This window comes from Lycium barbarum, chromosome 5 (genome assembly GCF_019175385.1).
Source record: "Lycium barbarum isolate Lr01 chromosome 5, ASM1917538v2, whole genome shotgun sequence".
NCBI classification, from domain to species: Eukaryota; Viridiplantae; Streptophyta; class Magnoliopsida; order Solanales; family Solanaceae; genus Lycium; species Lycium barbarum.
In genome coordinates this window covers 119,895,234-119,913,857 of record NC_083341.1, presented here as the reverse complement: position 1 = coordinate 119,913,857, position 18,624 = coordinate 119,895,234, and positions in this window count along the sequence as shown.

The window sequence follows — 18,624 nt, the reverse complement described above, 5'->3', positions numbered from 1 at the left end:
ACAATAGTCTACACAAATCCTTATTTTTCCATCTTTCTTTAGTACCGGAACTATGTTTGCTAACCATGCCGGGTATGGTGTCACCTCAACGACCCCCGACTGAATCTGTTTTTTCTACGTTTTCTTTTATTCGAATGCTGACATCGGGCTTAGGCTGCCTGATTTTGTATTTTCCCGGGGCGAATCCTTCAAGGAATGGAAATCTATGGGCAAAAATATTCATACTCAAACCCGGCATATCAGCATATGACCAAGCGAAATATCCTCATAGTCTTTCAGCAGGCTCTGATACCCTTCTTTCTCAGCTTCCGTCAAGTGCACATTTATTCTAGTCTCTCTTACCAACTCCTCACTTCCTAGATAAACTGCTTTTGTTTCCTCTAGGTTTGGCGTGGGTTTGTTCTCATATTCTTCTTCGACATCTATTTACCCCTCCGGTTCAGTTATCTCTTCTCCTTGATCGTTATTTTGTTCATCGGCATTTTCACTTGCTTTGTATTATGTCATGACAGTATTTGTGGCCTCTGTATTATTGCTGTAAAACAAAATAGCATGGTTGTTAATCATGTAAAAGCAATATCAATTATGTATTGATATATAGTCACATTTAAATTATATATACTTATATAGGTGAAGTAAAACGATTTTATTTTATTGCAAATTTAGAGGCGTTTTCATTGAAATTTTAAAAAGATCAGTACAAACGACGGTCCTGGTTCGGAATGGGACATCAAACCATTTCCATTATTAAACAACACGTAAATGAAAAGGGGATAAGCCGGGCCTCAAAGCCGACTTTCGCCGTTTTTTCTTGAAAAATGAGCATTCTTTCTACCGCAGAGTGAACAACGAGGTAGAAGTCCATCCACATGTTGTCTCTCCTGGTTCAGCAAGGTGTATCTCTAATGCTTCAAAGCATTCTTCAATGATGGTCGCGCATTCTCCTTCCCAAAACAGCGTCCTTAAACCCTCTTCTAGATCTTCGCCGTTGTGGCCCACTGGGCATGTTGTGAAGGATTGGTAGAGATAAGGGAATGACTTTCTCATTTCAACGGGACCTCTCGGCCCATACTCTACTTCCTCTTCTTCTGCCTGACATGGCTCGTATCCAACCCCAAACCGGTATTTCCCATGTTTGATACCCACAGGTTCTCTGATTCCTTGCAAGTTCTTTCCCAGACCTTTCCCGGGTTCAATCCCATTCCTTATCATAGTGGTAGCAACCATCTTGTGGACCGGCGGCATAGAGATATCTTCATCATCTCCCCTACAGTCTATCATGGCTAGCTCAACAATGTGAAAATTAGCACCCGCTAGTGATCTCTCTATGACTGGTGCCGAGTTATCTGAATAATTATGGACACTTCCTTTGCCGTAAATCACGACTTCCTGATCATCCCATATGAATTTTAAAGATTGATGTAATGAGGAAGCTACAACTCCAGCGACGTGCAACCAAGGTCCGCCCAACGATAGGTTATAGCTTGTTTTGATGTTCATGATGACAAGCTCCACTACGAACTCCGCGGGGCCCATTTGTATGCGTAAATCTATTTCTCTAATCAGGTCGCTAGTTGCACTATCATAAGCTTTTACGTTGGGCCGACTCTGGCGGATCTTGCCAATAGCATACCCGAGCTATTTCAAAGTCGTCACAGGGCATACATTTAACCCAGCCCCCCATCAATCAGAACTTGTGGAATAACTTTGTCACGACATTTGACTATTATGTGCAGGGCTTTATTGTGGGACTTTCCCTCTCTTGGTAATTCATCGTCAGAGAATGACAGCCTATGAGATAGCACGACATACCCTAAAATTTTGGTCAATGTCTCGCTTATAGTGCCGGCAGGTACTTGGGCTTTCATCAAGGCCAAGCGATGTTGGGATGAACTGAGTAGTAGTGACATTACCGATATCCTAGAAGGAGTCTTATGCAGGTTCTCAACAATCGAATAATCCTTGACCGATATTTGCCTCCAGATATTTTCAGCTTCACCTTCAGTTATCGGTTTCTTCTAAGGGTTTTCGCGATGAGGCGCTTCGAGCATAGGTTCTTCTGAGGCGTAACACCTTTCTGACCTGGTTATACCCTGAACCACAATAGTTATTTCTTTATCTTTGTTTATTATCATTTAGTGCGGTGGTTTGTTCACAAATGGTTCATTCTCAATTAATCCTGATGCTTTGAGTATGAATGGCTCGTTGTGAATTCGAGCGACTGTTGAGGGGTATTTGAGCACGCAAGGCTCTCTTTTGGTTGTGGTAGATATCTCAGATCCCTTTGTCAAAGGGTCTATCACTTCTTCTCGCTCTTGTAATGATAATGAGGTGACGGTGCTCTCTAATCCTTCAATATCTGGATAAATTATCGCCGGGCTCTCTTTCCATTCTTCACCTTTCTTTATCATGTGAATTTGGTTTTCTCCATGCTTTGGAGCGGATTTGTGTCCACATTTGTCTCCATCTTGGTTTTCTCTAAGATGAGCTCACGATTGTCAATCATGTCCTGCAATTTGTGTCTTAGGTTTATGCAATATTCAGTGGCATGGCCAGCTTGGTTAGAATGATAGGTGCAAGTGAGATCTGGCCTGTACCATCAATCAGTGGGGTTAGCAGGTTTTGGTGGGACGACGCTTATTCGCCCGGCATCCCTTAGTTTGGCAAATAGACTTGTCCTTGATTCTGGCAGGGGAGTGAATGCTCTCATAGGTTTCCTTTGGGGTGCCTCATAGTTTGCCGATGGAGACTGGTTCTGGAAAGTCTGGTTTTGCGGAGCTTGGTTATTAGGTGCTGGCATTCGATAATTTGGTCGTGGGGTTCGATTGCTTGGTGCTGGTATTTGATAGTTTGGTTGAGGAGTTTGGTAGCCGGGTTGTGCGTAGCACACAGTCACTGGGCTATATTGGGGTGTGGTGGTTATGTAGTTGGTTGGTGGAGGTGATTGGTAGCTATCTGAATTTTTATTGGTCATCTCTTTTCCTTGGATTTTTGGACTAGCAGTTCTAGAAACATAGGCTACGTCTTCTCTTTTCTTTCTTCCACTCATGGTGCCAGACATACCAGATCTGTTTAGTACACTAACAATCCTGTTGGTTTTAAGGCCATCTTCGATATCTTCCCCCACAGCAACTATATCTGCGAAGGAACTCGCTTTCATAGTTATCATTTTGTCAAAGCAATCAGCTTCTTGGTACTGTATGAATACGGCTACCAGCTCAGCTTCGGTCATAGCAAGTTTTACACGTGCCGCTTCATCTCTCCAGCAACTAGCACATTCTCGGTAGGTTTCAGTCGATTTCTGATGAATTTTCTCCAATGAGAAGCGATCAGGTACATTTTTCACATTGAAGCGGAATCTTTCCATGAGTGAACTTGTCATTTCTTCCCATGTTTTCCACTAGCTAATATCTTGAGAGATGAACCATTCCATAGTCGTTCCTGACAGACTTCGACTAAACAACCTCATAAGTAGGGCTTCATTTCCGCCACTTCCAACCAACTGGTCGCAGTACGCCCTTAAGTGGGCTCTGGGGTTGCCCGACCCATTGAAGTGGTAAAATTTGAGAATTTTGAAGCCTTCAGCCAGACCCAAGTCTAGATGGATGTCAGAGTACCTCAACCCTTCTTTCTTCGTAGAGCCATGCTCCAGCTCGGCAATTTTCTTCCCTATATCCTTCTCTATTTTGTCTATTCTGCTTTGAAGAACATTTCCATGTTTTCCAATTCTGGCGCAGAGTTAATATGGGTGACATGATCTTGAAAAGTGACATTTGATTGTACGGGATGGGTCACTGGAACTCCTGTTGCCCGAGGGGCTTGATAAGCATTTGCATTTGTTGCACGAGCTGGTGTTTGAAAAGCTGGGGTATGGTGGGAGGAGGTCCCCACATGGGTGATATTTCGGCGTAGTGGAGTCTGAAAGGTAGCCCCAGTCTAGGTTTGAGGGAAATGATCGGGAATTGGTAAATCCAGATTTGGGAAAGTGGATGGAGGTCTCCTAGCCTCAGCATTAGTGGTATTTTGTTTCTCGGCCCTCAGGCAGTCCGCTTCTTCTCTGGCTTCAGCCGATTATCTCATAAGTAGATTGACAGCCTCTTCCAGAGGCATTCCGGCTATGTCTGCTATTGGGGTACCTTCTACTAAAGCATTTTTGTTTGGTGGTGGAGTTTCAGGCATATTTTCTTCTTGAGGGTTTAAGGACGCTACGGCGGATTTTGATCGAGTGACTGGTGCCAGTGAATTGACCCTTGTCTATAAGAGAAAACAACTCAAAATATTTCAAGTTAGCGTTAGGTTTAAGTACGAAACACAAGATATCACTTTGTTCGCAGTTTATAGCACACAAAATCATATACTTTGTTTCAACTCTTTGATTGATTCACATTCCAGGGTATTTTGGTCTTTTTATATCTTTTGGGAATACTGATTTGCGGTAAATCGTTTGTATGGTTGATTTGCTTCTACCCATCCTACACTAAGGGGGATTCAGGTTTTTATTATAAAGGGACCGAGTCTTAAATAGACTGCCTACGTATCCTATCAAAGGGAAATCAGGTTCATCCGTAGTTCAGGCATACACAGAAAGGTCTTTCCTATGCTACTCGAAACTTAATTTTTCTACCCTGACCAGGCCTTATATAGGCTGTCCACATATCCCCAATGGGACATCAACTCGGCGTGGTTCCATTTACATAAAAGAGAAAGGGATACTCTATCTTATTGAAAGCGATAAAGGGATACTTATGTTTTTCTACCCAACCATACTAAGCAGGTCTTCATTGTTTTTTCCATCTTCATCTTCTATTCTTGTCTTTCTCTGACAATCCAAACATGGCCTTAATTCACGAGGCGTTATAGTTCAAGCTTGAAATCCACACACTCTTCAATGTCGTGGCTGGGGCGGCCATGGTGATACACGCAAATCCTTTCTTCCGGGGATCCTGGGTGACCCTGGTAGGTTTGTGGCACCGCCTTTATCTTCTTCACGCTGCATAGTAGGGAGTGAATCCTGGCATATGACTCCTCAAATTTGAAAAAGTCGTTTCTCCAAAACCTAGCCTTTGATATCCTTTCTGGATGATTTCTTCTTTGGTTATGAGTCGGGAGAGAGTGGGGCCCCCACAGTTGGCTAATTCTCCCTTGATAAATCCATTGGATAAGCTTTCTTTCTAGTGTTATGCACTCGTTGGCAGTGTGACCTGATTGACCTCGGCGGTAGAGGCATTTTCTGTAACCCACAGAAGGAGCGCATGGTGGTAACATATTTGGGCTTTATGCGTACACTCCAATGCTCCCCAAAGTTTCTAAGAGTTCTTGTTTTGACAATTCCACTGGTGCACCCCAATTATGTGATCTTGTGCCTTTAAGAACAATTGTGCATGAAACAGGAGGATCCTCGAGCTGAGAGTCGCATGGGTCTCCATATACTTTTGGATTGGGGATAAGTAGCTCGTCTTCTCCATAAGGTATGGGGTTAAGCCCTTCTTGTTGGCTGAGTGGGACATAATTCCCAAGTGGTGCTTCAGGCGTCTTCCCCTTTTTTACCTGATTGGTAGGGTCTTGTTTTGTTAGTTCCTCAACATAAACTAGGAGAGTTTCTGCTTCTTTTATTTTCTCATTGGCCTCCTTAGTAGTTTGTACCGCTTCTTTCATTCTAGTAGTGGCTAAGGCCACTCTTTCATCCCATTGTCGATTTTTCTCACTTGCTATTTCTGTGTCCTCATCGTCACTAACTAGGTTGACGTAAGGCGAAGTTGCACTCATACTATCTGGAGTCTCCATTTCCTATTGACAAATCAACCTTTAAAAGTGGATCTAAATTTGTTTTGATGGTTATTTTCCTTGGATTTTTTCTTTTGGGTAATGGTCGGAATGTGGACCAATCAAGAGTTTCGATAATATATATGATTTTCACACAAAACGGTTATATCAAGTAGGCGTTTAGGCAATATGTAATTCGCTTTCCTATACCTCGTTGCTCCGAGGCTACTAGCGTATGAAGAAAAATTGTGCCATATGTAAAACAAATGTATTGTTCCCAAAGATAAGATCCCCAGTGCTTTCATTAATGATATTTCCCAAGTGGGATTACAAGGCTTTTAAATAAATGCAATAATCAGAAAAAGTCCACTCCACGGACAGAAATCTGCCTCTATCATCTCGCGCCTTCTTGGCCCTTCGAAGGGCAGTCTGGATGGCTACATGTGCTGGCATCAATGCCGTCCCGATCCATTGACCCCTCTGATCGTCTGGAAATGACGTCCCCGTATCTATGGCTTCCTTAACAAAAGTGTCATGCCATTCCAAGCTTTTCAATGAAGCCTCTGCTTCATTTGTCAAACTCTCAATTATCTTTTGATCATATTCTATCTTTGCTTGATGATCCATTTCTCTTCCTTCCATTCGCCGTTTCATTCTCCTAACTTGGAATGCATTCACGGCTTCCCTATCCTTGGGAATTTTGTACAGATATGGTCCTGGAGCGACAGTATCAGCTAACTCAGCCCTACGCCACTCATAGTAATTTTCATTATGGCTTGGACTGTTTGGATCCTTATCCATCTTGGCTTCTCTTATTATATTCTTCCAATCTTTCTGAGCATCTTTTATTCCCTCGATGCGACCTTCTTCACAATCTCGTACAAACTCTCCCATATTACCCACATTCAGAATAACTTGTATCATACTAAACTGTCTAAGAACTCTTAATGGTGCGTAGGGTCTGATTCCCCTAATGCCCATAAGTGGTAAATATGGACGTCTCCGACTCTTAACACAAATAGTCTTGAAGTGAAAATCAGGTACCCTCCACCTGATGTGTTCTTCTCTCAATCTGGAAAAGATGTGAGCCCATCCTTTTTTATACCGAACCCCGCAAGGCATAGCAACGACTCCCAAATCATCCTCTCTTAGGGCCGGATCTCGGCGAGTAGGTAAGCCATTCCTATCCAAATGCTCAAGTATCAACCATTGGACTAAGAGGTTGCAACCTTGGAAGTAGTAGTAATGGTCGCGACATTTTTCCAAATCTCGGTATATGTCTGATAGGATAATGGGGATGATGTCAAAATATTTGGTAAGCCCATTTGTTGTGACTACCCTAAGAACAACATAGGCAACAAAGACAACCCGGGTATCAATAGCTAGGGAGGCATTTTGTGGAAATACCATGGTTCCCAATAGGCAAGTGATAAAGGCTAGTGTTTGATTGGCTTCCCAAGATTGGGGTGATGAAAACTCAAGGATGTGGTCCTCGTACCCCTGTTTGGATGAATACCTCCCATATAACTCTCTGAAGGCTATAGTGGGTCCCTGCGCCCAGTCGGCTTTGTTGACATCAAACATGTCTTTGATTTCTTTTGGGGTGGGTTTGTGAGGGATAAGGATATTTTGTGCCAATTTCTTTTTGGATCTGTTAGCACTTCCTACACTCTCCAAAATATCTCTAACCTCTTCCAAAGTGGGAGTCATCTCTGTTTCCCCGAATCTGAACACCATTCTATCGTTGTCCCAATAACCGGTAAAGATCTCTAGCAAACCCGGATCCCCAGTCATATTCATTAATGAAGGCAGATGCCCTACACAATTCTTAATTTTTTTTTTTTTCTGATCATTACTCAAATCTTTCCACCACATCACTAAACCTGGTAATGGACCCACAACCATATCAAACTAGACATCAAGAGACATTTGCAAAACATGACACTATTAGTTCCCCGCCCCCAGGAACAACAATTTATTTCACACTTGGCACAATAATGCTTCCAGATAACAAATAGTGGGATGCAGTGTCTTCAGGTATTTACACCATTTAAACACAGTAGGGTGTCTTTCCTGTTCGATTCAGGTAGGTTTGAGATACCCAAGCCGGTCTATGGTCAATATGCGCTATATCAGTAAGGATTTGGCTTCGCTCTACGCTAATTATTCTAGAGTGGTTTTTAAATGAATGACATAAGTTACCCAGGCGGACAAGCTAGGGGTGGGCTCTCTAAGGCTGTGGGATGACCGCATACCCACTCGACCTTAGAGACCTCCAAAGAATATATTAAAGGTTTTTTAGTGAAGGTATGACCGCAGCTCATCCCGCATCGTCATCCTTTGAAAAAATATAAAATAAATGTCAGGAGTGGCGGAGTATGCATGCATGAATGACAGTTATATTTTGCGAAAATTTAAACACATAAACAATTTATATCACTTAAACAATTTATATCATACAAACACACAAACAATTGAAACCCGTATGGTTAGAACCTTAAAGGTCCCCGGCAGAGTTGCCATCTGTAGCGGGCGTTGGGATTTTTAGTTTTAAAGACTCGCACGTTCCTTATAAAAGGAGGGAGGTGTCCCAGGAAAGTACGGTTGTCAATCGTACCGGGAAAGTAAAAAAAAAAACACTAACTACTTAATGGTCTAAAGGATACATTTTAGAGTCGCCACCTAATTTTTAAGAAATTAGGAAAACCGATTCGAAAATGGTTCATTTAAAACTATTATTTAAAAGAAACCTAATCTACCAAAGTCTGGGTAAGGGTTCTGGTGATCCCCCGGGGAAGGTGTTAGGCACCCCGGTATTAAGGATCCACTCAATTGCGGTTCACCTACAGGTTCTAATAGTGTGCCTTATGATTATAAGTTGTTTTTGGATAAATTTGCTTAAGTTTAAATTTCCGCAATAAAAGGTTAGTCATTTACATGCAAAAATACATTTTTCAAGAAATCGATGGAGTATAGTTTTGCCCAAAATTGGACGTAAGGTGTCAGACTAGAAAACCTAAGCTAAGACCCGAAGGCTCTTAGCCTAGGTAGGATTCAACATAAGTCCACCCAAAGTTTTGATATAACGTTTTTCAATAGGAAAATAGTTTTATAAAATAGTTTTGGCATACTATAGTATTTATATATGAACCATAATTTACTTAACTAAATTATCCAATTTTATACAAGTTTTAGTCTATTTTTACAAGTTTTATACAAATCAATCCAGAAAGTCCCAAAACAGTCCACGTCAGTCCAGTCCCAGAAGTTCCAGAAATGTCAATTTAAGTCCACAGGTTTTCCAAAATAAGGCATATTTAGTCCTTTAATAGTCCAAAGCAGTCCAGTTCCAATTTTTACACAGTCTTAACGTCGATTAATGTATAAAAAGTGTTTTAGCGACTCAAATACGTAGTTTTAAACATAAGGGTCCCAAATCTAAAATTTAAAGCACATATAAGAATAATTTGAAGGCACAAATGTAAAGTTTGAGGGACTTGGGCCGACCAATCCCAAGAGAAGAAGTAAAATGCAATTTAGGGCCCTTAATCCAACGTATGCTCAAATCTATGCCTCCGTTTTTGTAGACTTGATCTATTAGGAGTTGATGGGCCTCGTGGAAGCCCACCAACGGGTTTGGAGGGTGGAAAATACAAGCGGTATACTTAACATTAGTATTTGCTCAATAATTATAAATAATACGGAAATTAAACTACATAAATTATTACAAAGCAAAAATATGAATTACAACATTTTTGGGCCAAGCCCAGCAACAAATAATGCTAACAGAAGCTACAGGAGCCCAATAAGCAAGTGATTAATAGTAACAGTTGACTGAACCAGCCTAAATGACCATCTGGCCCAATTAATGGCCCACTAAGTTCTTCCTAGAAATAATTCTAAGTGTTGAACCTTAGATGTACCCAATATACAGCCTGATATACATTCCCCCAACTTTTGTTTTAAATTTTCTAAATGTCTAAAAGGTGATATACATAGATATACTCTGATATACAACAATTATAATCAGGATTATACTAAGTGCAGGTTGAATATACCTTCAATATACCACTAATATACTTAAACATGGAGAGCGAAATCACCCAAGAAGGGGGCATACCCCTCCATGCTCAAGCTAATCTCACACAAGTTGCAAATTATACAAATTCAAAGCTTCTAAAGCTCAGCAAACAGTTAAGCAGACAACACAGACTAAAACTCAAACAGATAAGCACTTCACAACAAGGCACAAAGGCTACAAAATTTAGCAAATTTTAGGAAGACAATAGCATATATAATGTATAGTAATCAACCAACAAGTAAAAGAGTGAACCAGGGCAGCATGGTAATGTAAAGAAAAGGTGCAAAGTTTCAAGAGTTCAATGATGAATCAACACTGGAGGTCACACAATACAGTAGACAAGCAAACAAATCCCAAAAACACAAAAGAATGTGAGGCTATATAGCAGTAGTTCCAAAGGGTTGAAAGATGGAGATGCAGGACTTATACACAGTAGATAGATTACAAACAAGGTAAAGAGTCTTACCAGTTTTAGTCTAAGTTAGAGGAAACAACAATGGTTTAAGCAAAACAGGACACTAGTTCATTTAGGGGAATATCTAGCTCAAGAGGTGCATTATCTCATTTCCTGGATCTCGTCTAATCCATTTAGTTAATCAAGATGTCACAGAGTTCCAATCATAGGTCTTAGCCATTTTAAAACTTGGTTTTGAATTAAGCAGCTTCAAATGATTAAGAGCAGGATTACAGGTTTTCAAAGCAAACAGTAGAGATTTTTGTAAAGGTCAAGAAAGTATAAGCAAATGGAAATAGTTCAATAGCCAAGTAGCAATTATCGGGACATGATTAAGGGAAACAAAAGGGGTTATGAAACTCATCTTAGGCTAGAGGGACTCTAGAGAGGATTCAACAATCTCCAATGATCATAAACCAATAAACAAATATATCAAAATTTGAAGGGGAAGCAGTATAATGTTCAAAGCAAACTTTCAACAATCAACACAACAGGCTCCTAATGATGCAAATGGGGACATGAGGCTAGCTCCCAGGTTCAGATTGCAGTCACAAGTTTAACACAGAGTCTAAGCAAGTTAAGAAGGGACTTTTATAAGTTGTAAAATAGTTTTCAAGTTAAGTCTCAATGATACAGGTTATCTAAAACTGGGTAGTCATCATGGTAAGAGTCAGGTTGACACTTAAAGTATATAAATGCATTTACACTAGTACAGAAATTTCCAAAGTAAGTAGAGAAAACAAGGAACACACCAGCAATTTCCTACTGAGTAAGATGACCATTGATGAACTCATATAAGTTTTGAGCATAGTTAAGACTTACAAGAGGTCTAATTATTGCACACAGTCAACTAAAAGGATAGTAAGTCAGCTAAACCTGGAAAGAAACCAATGTAGCTTCATTTTTCCATCAAGTTTTGAACCATTTCTTATCATATTAGGCAGTGTGAGGACTATATGTTAAGCAAATAAAGCCAAGACAAAATTATCATGACACAATAACCAAACTCCACAACAAACAAGTTATCACAAGGATAAACAAACAAGTTTCATAGATTCAAGACACTATGTGACCATTTCAACTTAAATCAATTACACAAGTCAAGTTGACAGAACTATTACATGAGCAAATAAAGACAATGAACACTTAGCATTCAAGAACCATCATACACAAGGTCTAAATATAGGCAGTAGTACTAAAGTTGTTCACAAAAACAACACTTAGAGGTAGGCTAATAACCAAAAATCATGTTAACCGTCCAGTTTTCTTACTTCTTTTTAGCTTAGGACCTCTATAGGTGACTGGAAAAAATAAACAAGCAGATTTCTTCACTCTTTGTCTTTTTAAACCTTTAAACAATCTTGACACCTTATTACTCAATGAAACAGTAGACTGACAGTTACAACCTCGCATTATTCCTCATTTTAGAGCTTCTAAAACACCTACTACTCAACTTCGATAGTGAATGACCACAAAACAGTTGTTATAACCCATTTAGCATAGAATTTCAGTACTTAGAAACCAAACAAACCATTAAAACTCAGTAAATTTTAATGAAACCGTGAGCCAAACAAGCATATTTATACATTTTTAGATCCTTTAAACATATAACCAACCTAACTAAAACTCAGAATTACTATCAACATCATAACATATAAAGCAAACCTTATAATCAATAAATCAGTACAAAAGGGACATTCCAAGTAATTTTAACATAATAAGCACAAAAAACACATTTTAGGCAGTTTTACCATAATAAGCACAACAATAGCATTTTAACAGAATTAAATGTAGTAAATAGGACTAGGATAGGTTGTTACCTTTCTTGGGGGCAACCTAAAGATCAAAGGAGAGATTGAAATCCAAAGCTTCAACTCCAAACAAGACCTTAACACCTTTGTTCCTTTTTTTTTTTATAGAAAAATAGCTTTGTATTCTTTAAGAGGTATATGTTTATAGAGTAGTGTATCTTAGTATTCTCTATAGTATGGTATTTGTATGTTGTATATTGTAGTATATATGTGATATATTGCAGGAGTATATGCTATAGAGTAAAGGACTTAGTATATTTTTAGGATGAAAATTCTGGATGAAAAATTTGGATCCCTAAAAGTGAAATAGAAACATCTATTTATGTGCTGAATTTAGATGCTACGGGTAAAAATGGATTAGGAATAAATTCCAAAAAAGAATTCCCGCCCTAAATTCAAATATTTTCAAAATATCAAGGGATTTTCACAAGATTGTACAGAATAGTACTATCTACCAATCAAAATGTGTACACGTCATACCAAATAGGTAGAATTCAGCCAAAATTCGTACAAATACACCACTATATCCCTATAATTTAGGAGAAAATATCGGAATAGTACAGCATATAGTCACACATACAATAAATTCTAGCCAATACAACAAATTCAAACGGTAACTAACGTACTAAAACAGATAAGAACCCCAAAATCGTACTGAAATATACTATTGTATATAGGAAATTTCCCCTAGGTCAAATGTTTCAATGTGGTAGGGTGCACAAGATGGCAAAAGACTTTTCGTCTCGCCCATGGCAACCCTACCACAGCAATTGACCCGAGTAACACCCTATTTTTAAATAACAAATATGCTAAAAATACAAATTAGGCCAAATTAAACCTGGTACGAGATAGAACATGATTAGGGGAGCAAAACTCCTCAAAAATATCGTGAAAACAACAGTGGGAAGGGTCGCAATCGTGATCGCGAATCAAACCCTAGGTTATTGCCATTAGAGACTTGGAGAAGACGAGAGAGAGCTTCCGTTCTCAAAACGAGACGAGGTGGGACTGGAATTATCAAAAGATAACTTTGGTCCCCCTCGTCTTACATACCCCCACCCCCAGAAGAATTTAAAAAGTTTAAAAAGACCTCTAATGTTTTTAAAAAGTAAATAATTAAACCTTGTACACACTTTTAAAACAAAAAATGCTAAATTTTTAAAAGAGCGTATTCACTTTAAAAGTCACTCATAAATTCATATTTTATAAAAATAAAATTTATATTATGCTGTTTTGAATTATGAGCTTTAATACGAGCCCAATATTGACATACTTCCGGATAATATTTAAGTATGTGAAAAACGGTCAAAATGAATCGTAGTTTTAATTAATAATGTTTTCGAGTTAGACGGAACGGGATGTGTATTATTTATTTTTTGACTTACATTTATGAAAATAAATAACTCGTAATTACTTATAATTGTCAATTTTCACATAATAGTAATTAAACGTCAATTTTGCAATTTTCTCGGGATTTTAAAATTTTTAATTTTTAAGGGAATCCTTACCCTGTCTTGGACTCGGAAAATATGAAAATTAAAACATACGTTTTATGAGGTGAAAATTAGGTGTCAACAATATATATATAACACCTGATCATATATATATATATCCGTATATAATGTCTGTTAAGCCTCTGTGGATATCTCATCATATCATATCGGCCTTGTTACAGTTCGCTTTTTACGCGGTGTTAAGGCATAAATGGCTACTACGAACTCGTTGGTGCTCTTTCAGACTTTATTTTAAAAGAGTCGCCACCTAATTTTTAGGAAATTAGCAAAACCAGTTGTGAAGGGTTTATTCAAATATCGTGAAAAGACCTTTGTAATCTAGAGTTCTATGTAAGGGTTCTGATGGTTCCCTGGGGAAGGTGTTAGGCACCCCAATATTAAGGATCCGTACTATATGGTTGTCCTTCGAATCCCAGTGTATGAGTATTTGTTTAAACTGTTTATTTTGTATTTATTTTCTCGTAAAATAATTGTCACAAAGAGTTTTTTGCATATCACATTTTTTGGAAGAATTTAAATATATCCCCTTTATTTATAGGGTACCGTTGTTTTGGATTTATTATATTCGAGTATAAGTAGTTTCCTTTTACATATAAGGAATAAGTATAAGTTTGTAAAAGAAGTGTTATCATTTTTGTGAGTTAATCATTTTGTACTCATACACCAGGGCTCGGGCTGACTCGTATTGGTACGTTTCTGTCTTATCCGGAACTTTATATTAAGCGTAGGTTCTTTAAACGTTTTGTAAAGGGATTTTATATTTGAACGTGTATATCTTGTCAGAAAATGTGAACGAATTTGGGCCAACTTTGGGCCAAAAACAATGTTTTGTGCTAAAAATCCTATATTTTGTCTCTATTTTCCAGAACTGAGTATTCATAACTTGGTAAAAATCTTATTTTTGTTTGAGTTCAAAACTTGATCCAATATTTTGTACAAAAGGATTTGCCACTTATCGATATGAGCTAAAGCCAATTGCGTTAAATCTAATCATTTAAAACTTATTTTGAAAAGTTCAATTATTAAGTTAATCAACTCATTTTTGTGAAAGTATCTCTATTATATAAAACAGGATTGCCATTTAAACTTTGAAGACTAACGGTGATTTATTTGTGAAAAAACAGTTTTGAAGAGGTCTCATTTTGTACTTTTTAGTTGTAAAAGGCATTATGTTTGAGTCCGTGGTTTTTCGAAAGTTGCCTACGGGGACCTAAAGTCGACTAAATGGCATAAGAACCGTTATCCTAAGATGTCTAATTCCAATCATAAGGATTTTCCACTATAATATGAGTTGAATATATATAAATACATAAGATCATACATATATGGACATAAATTTAAACTAGGGGCGTACCAAGCCCCTAGTGGCCATTTTCACCCATGGTTGGGCCTTCTGCGCTCCTCGCTATTATTTTCTTCTCGGACTCGATCTTAATTGAATAGATGTCCTACTGGGCCTTTGGCCCAACAGGAGGCTGGTTTTGACCCGAATGGCCATGCAAGTGGAGGAGGAAAATAAAAAGAGGACCCGGTTAGCTTGTAAACGCTGAACTTATCACTAAAATAATAAAGACTATACATAGTATATAAACAAACACGAAAAGGATACCCGCATTGCTCTGTACTTGCCCCTCCTCTCCTTGAATTGGTTTGCCTGGATTGGGGATTTTGAAATTGCATGGGGACTGAGTCCTGGCCTTATACCCTTGATGTCACATAAGTTTCAATGTGCTTCTAAGAACCCCATGCATGGGTAACACTAAGAAGGCTTGGACGACCCCGAACTACCATAGCTTAGCTCCAACTAGTGCCTCCAAACAAGAGAAAAAGGGAGTATGGAACTTGGGAGAAGCAACATATTTTAAGCAAACTCATACAAACAAACAGCCAAATGCCACACTCTAAAGGGAGACATTGATACAAAAATAGTAACAACACATTAAGTTAGACTAGATAACCAACAAGTATAAGCAGAAACGAGGGAAAATCCAGCTTCATAATTAAAGGTAATGTATGCTACTGCTATAAAAGGGACATAGATGATGGGCACTCAAAACCATGGACTTGCTAAGATGATCATATATAAAAAAACAGAAGGGGTAATTGGGAACACTTTAGGTACACCAAAATAGGTTCAAGGGATTTCATAGTACAACACCAACTGGTCTCTTTTCAGGCAGGTACTCAACCCAAGACCTCTCATAAAAGACAAATCCCAGATTTTCAAGTTAAAAACAACCTATCTTATTTGTTTGTTAAGGTTCAAAGACCAGCTGTCTAGAGGAAACAAAGTAGATTATACTAGTCCAATTGAAGGCATTCATCTTATCCCAGTCAAATTCAAGATTTACTCACAAACAGGTCCAGAACAAAACACAATATTTTAAGAGGAAAAAAAGAGAAGAAAATCCAAGAGGACCTCATAGATGGCCCCAGGCTCATGGCCAACTTTAAAACTTTTCGAATACATATTCAAAACTGGCACCCCTTAACACTACTCCTCTTTATTAACACAACACAGATTGATACATAAAGCAAAAAACCTGAATTAGTAGACAAGTGAACTTTGAAAGAACTTTACTAAGGGGAGGGAAATCTCAATGGACAAGCCAACCTACACAATCTGTTAACAACTCTGATTCCTAAAAAGGTGTGTTCATTCAACATATTTTAGACTAATCCAAAGTTTTCCCAAAGAACAAATATCATGATCTGTAAGGACATATATCGCAATATAACGACACATTGCTACATAAGATTCAACAGTTATGTCCATCATCACCAGCCGAGAAGGCTACTAAAATGTTATACAATGATATGGACCGATAGGGTTATGAATATCTAAATATCCACACATTTCTATGAGCCTCTACATATAATAAAAGTGACCATAAGGACCGAAGAAAGTGGAGTGCTCCTGAGAATCCGCTGATAAATCACCTGCGGGTCAAATCCGCGTACCTGTCTACCTGAGGGCATGAACGCAACGTCCACAAGAAAGGACGTCAGTACGGATAATGTACTGAGTATGTAAGGCATGGATAACAACATAATAAGAAATACAAAACATAACAAGAGATAAAGATAACCTGCACATCTGATTGCCTCATAAGGCGGATACCATGCATGCTTAGCTTTCTTTACAAAAAAAAAAACCTTCCTCATATATATATATATAATAGTGCTGCAAAACGGGCAGCCCGATCCATAAATATTTTATATTGCTACGGAACGTGCAGCCCGATGCATAAATATTTTATATTGCTGCGAAACGTGCAACCTCATCCATATATCATATCATCATTATGTATGTATGTATATATATATATATATATATATATATATATATATATATAGCCGCGGAACGAACGGCCCGATCCATTTATACATATACCCCGCGTCCGGGACGATATCCAGCTGATCAGGTGGTTATGCGTATATAACGCCTCACCTTTCCCCATGCCCCATATATGCATCCATACATACATATATATATATATATATATATATATATATATATATATATATATATATATATATATATATATATATATATATCTGTGTGTGTGTGTGTAACATAAATAGCATGCATGAGAGCCCAAGTAAAAGTTACCACTTCATCGGAGTGACGTAAGGTCGGTAAACTCCGATTATGTTATGGAACGATCATCATCGCTTTATCTCACCTTGAAGGAACAATTATGATAAGGTGAGATCAATAACAATGAAAGAGATCAAAGTAATCCTGCAATAAGGTCCATAGTCTCATAATGGCATTAAAATTATAAACTTTGGAATTTCTAGAATTAAAATCATTATCATCATATTTATCATAGAAAACATCTTATCTTTAATGTCATAAGAAGCTTTATAAGAATCATGAACCTTGGCTTTTGGAAACAAGGACATCATGAAAGACGTATTTAGATTCACAGGAAAGAAATCATCATTGTCATCATGGGCATCATAGAAAAAAATCTTGTCTTTAATATCATAAAAACCTTGAGAATCATGAACTTCTAGCGTTTCGGGAACAAGGATTTTATGGAAGACATGTATGGAATCGTAATGTAGGAATCATGCCTTTTGAAAGAAAGGACCTAGCCTTAACATACCTGATTTATCTCCTACGAATTAACGCTTATTCTCCCGAACATGTAAATCTACATTCAAGAGAAATTATACTACCGTTAGAATTATCGTCATATGCCTATCTCAAGTCTTTAAATCAAACTCCTTTAGAATCTGCAAAAATTCGGGCAGCATCTCCCCTGTTTATATCCCTAGCCCGAAATCATAATTTCAGCAACCAACATAACCACAATAACAAAAACATCAATAACATCATCCTCAATACCAAAATATTTCATAAACATCCCATACGATGTTTATCCAATTTTTCAACCAACAAATTCGTTATACGACTATTTAATAACTTTATCTCCATAATTAAACCTAAATCAATACCAAAAAAAGGAGGATTCATACCTTACTCCCGCTATAACCACGATACCTTCAATATTCACCTTGAATTACAACCAAGATTCACTGCAATACGGTATTATAATCGTAACTATACGCTGTCGGAACCTGAATCCGGAGATTATACTTAATTCGCGTTAAAAGTTGAGGTTTGGAACTTGGGAGAAATTTCCAGAAAGTCAGAGAGGTTTTGGGGGTGTTTTGGATCAGAAATGAGGGGGTAAGGCCCTTTATATAATGTTCCAGATTCTGTCCAAACCGACTTAAAAATTACTCAGCGCGTTCGCACCACCTTAGAGTGTGTTCGCGCTAAGTTGTCCACTGGCTCCTCTACGCATTCGCGCCACCTTAGGTGCGTTCGCGCAGAGTTAACCACTGCTCTGGTAGCCTGTCTTAAAATGATCATAACGCTTGATTCCGTTGTCGGATCGATGCGCGGTTTGTTGCGTTGGAAACTAGATTTCCTGAACTTCAATTTAGGTTTTTGCTTTGCCTCAAAACTTCTCATATACTAAAAGA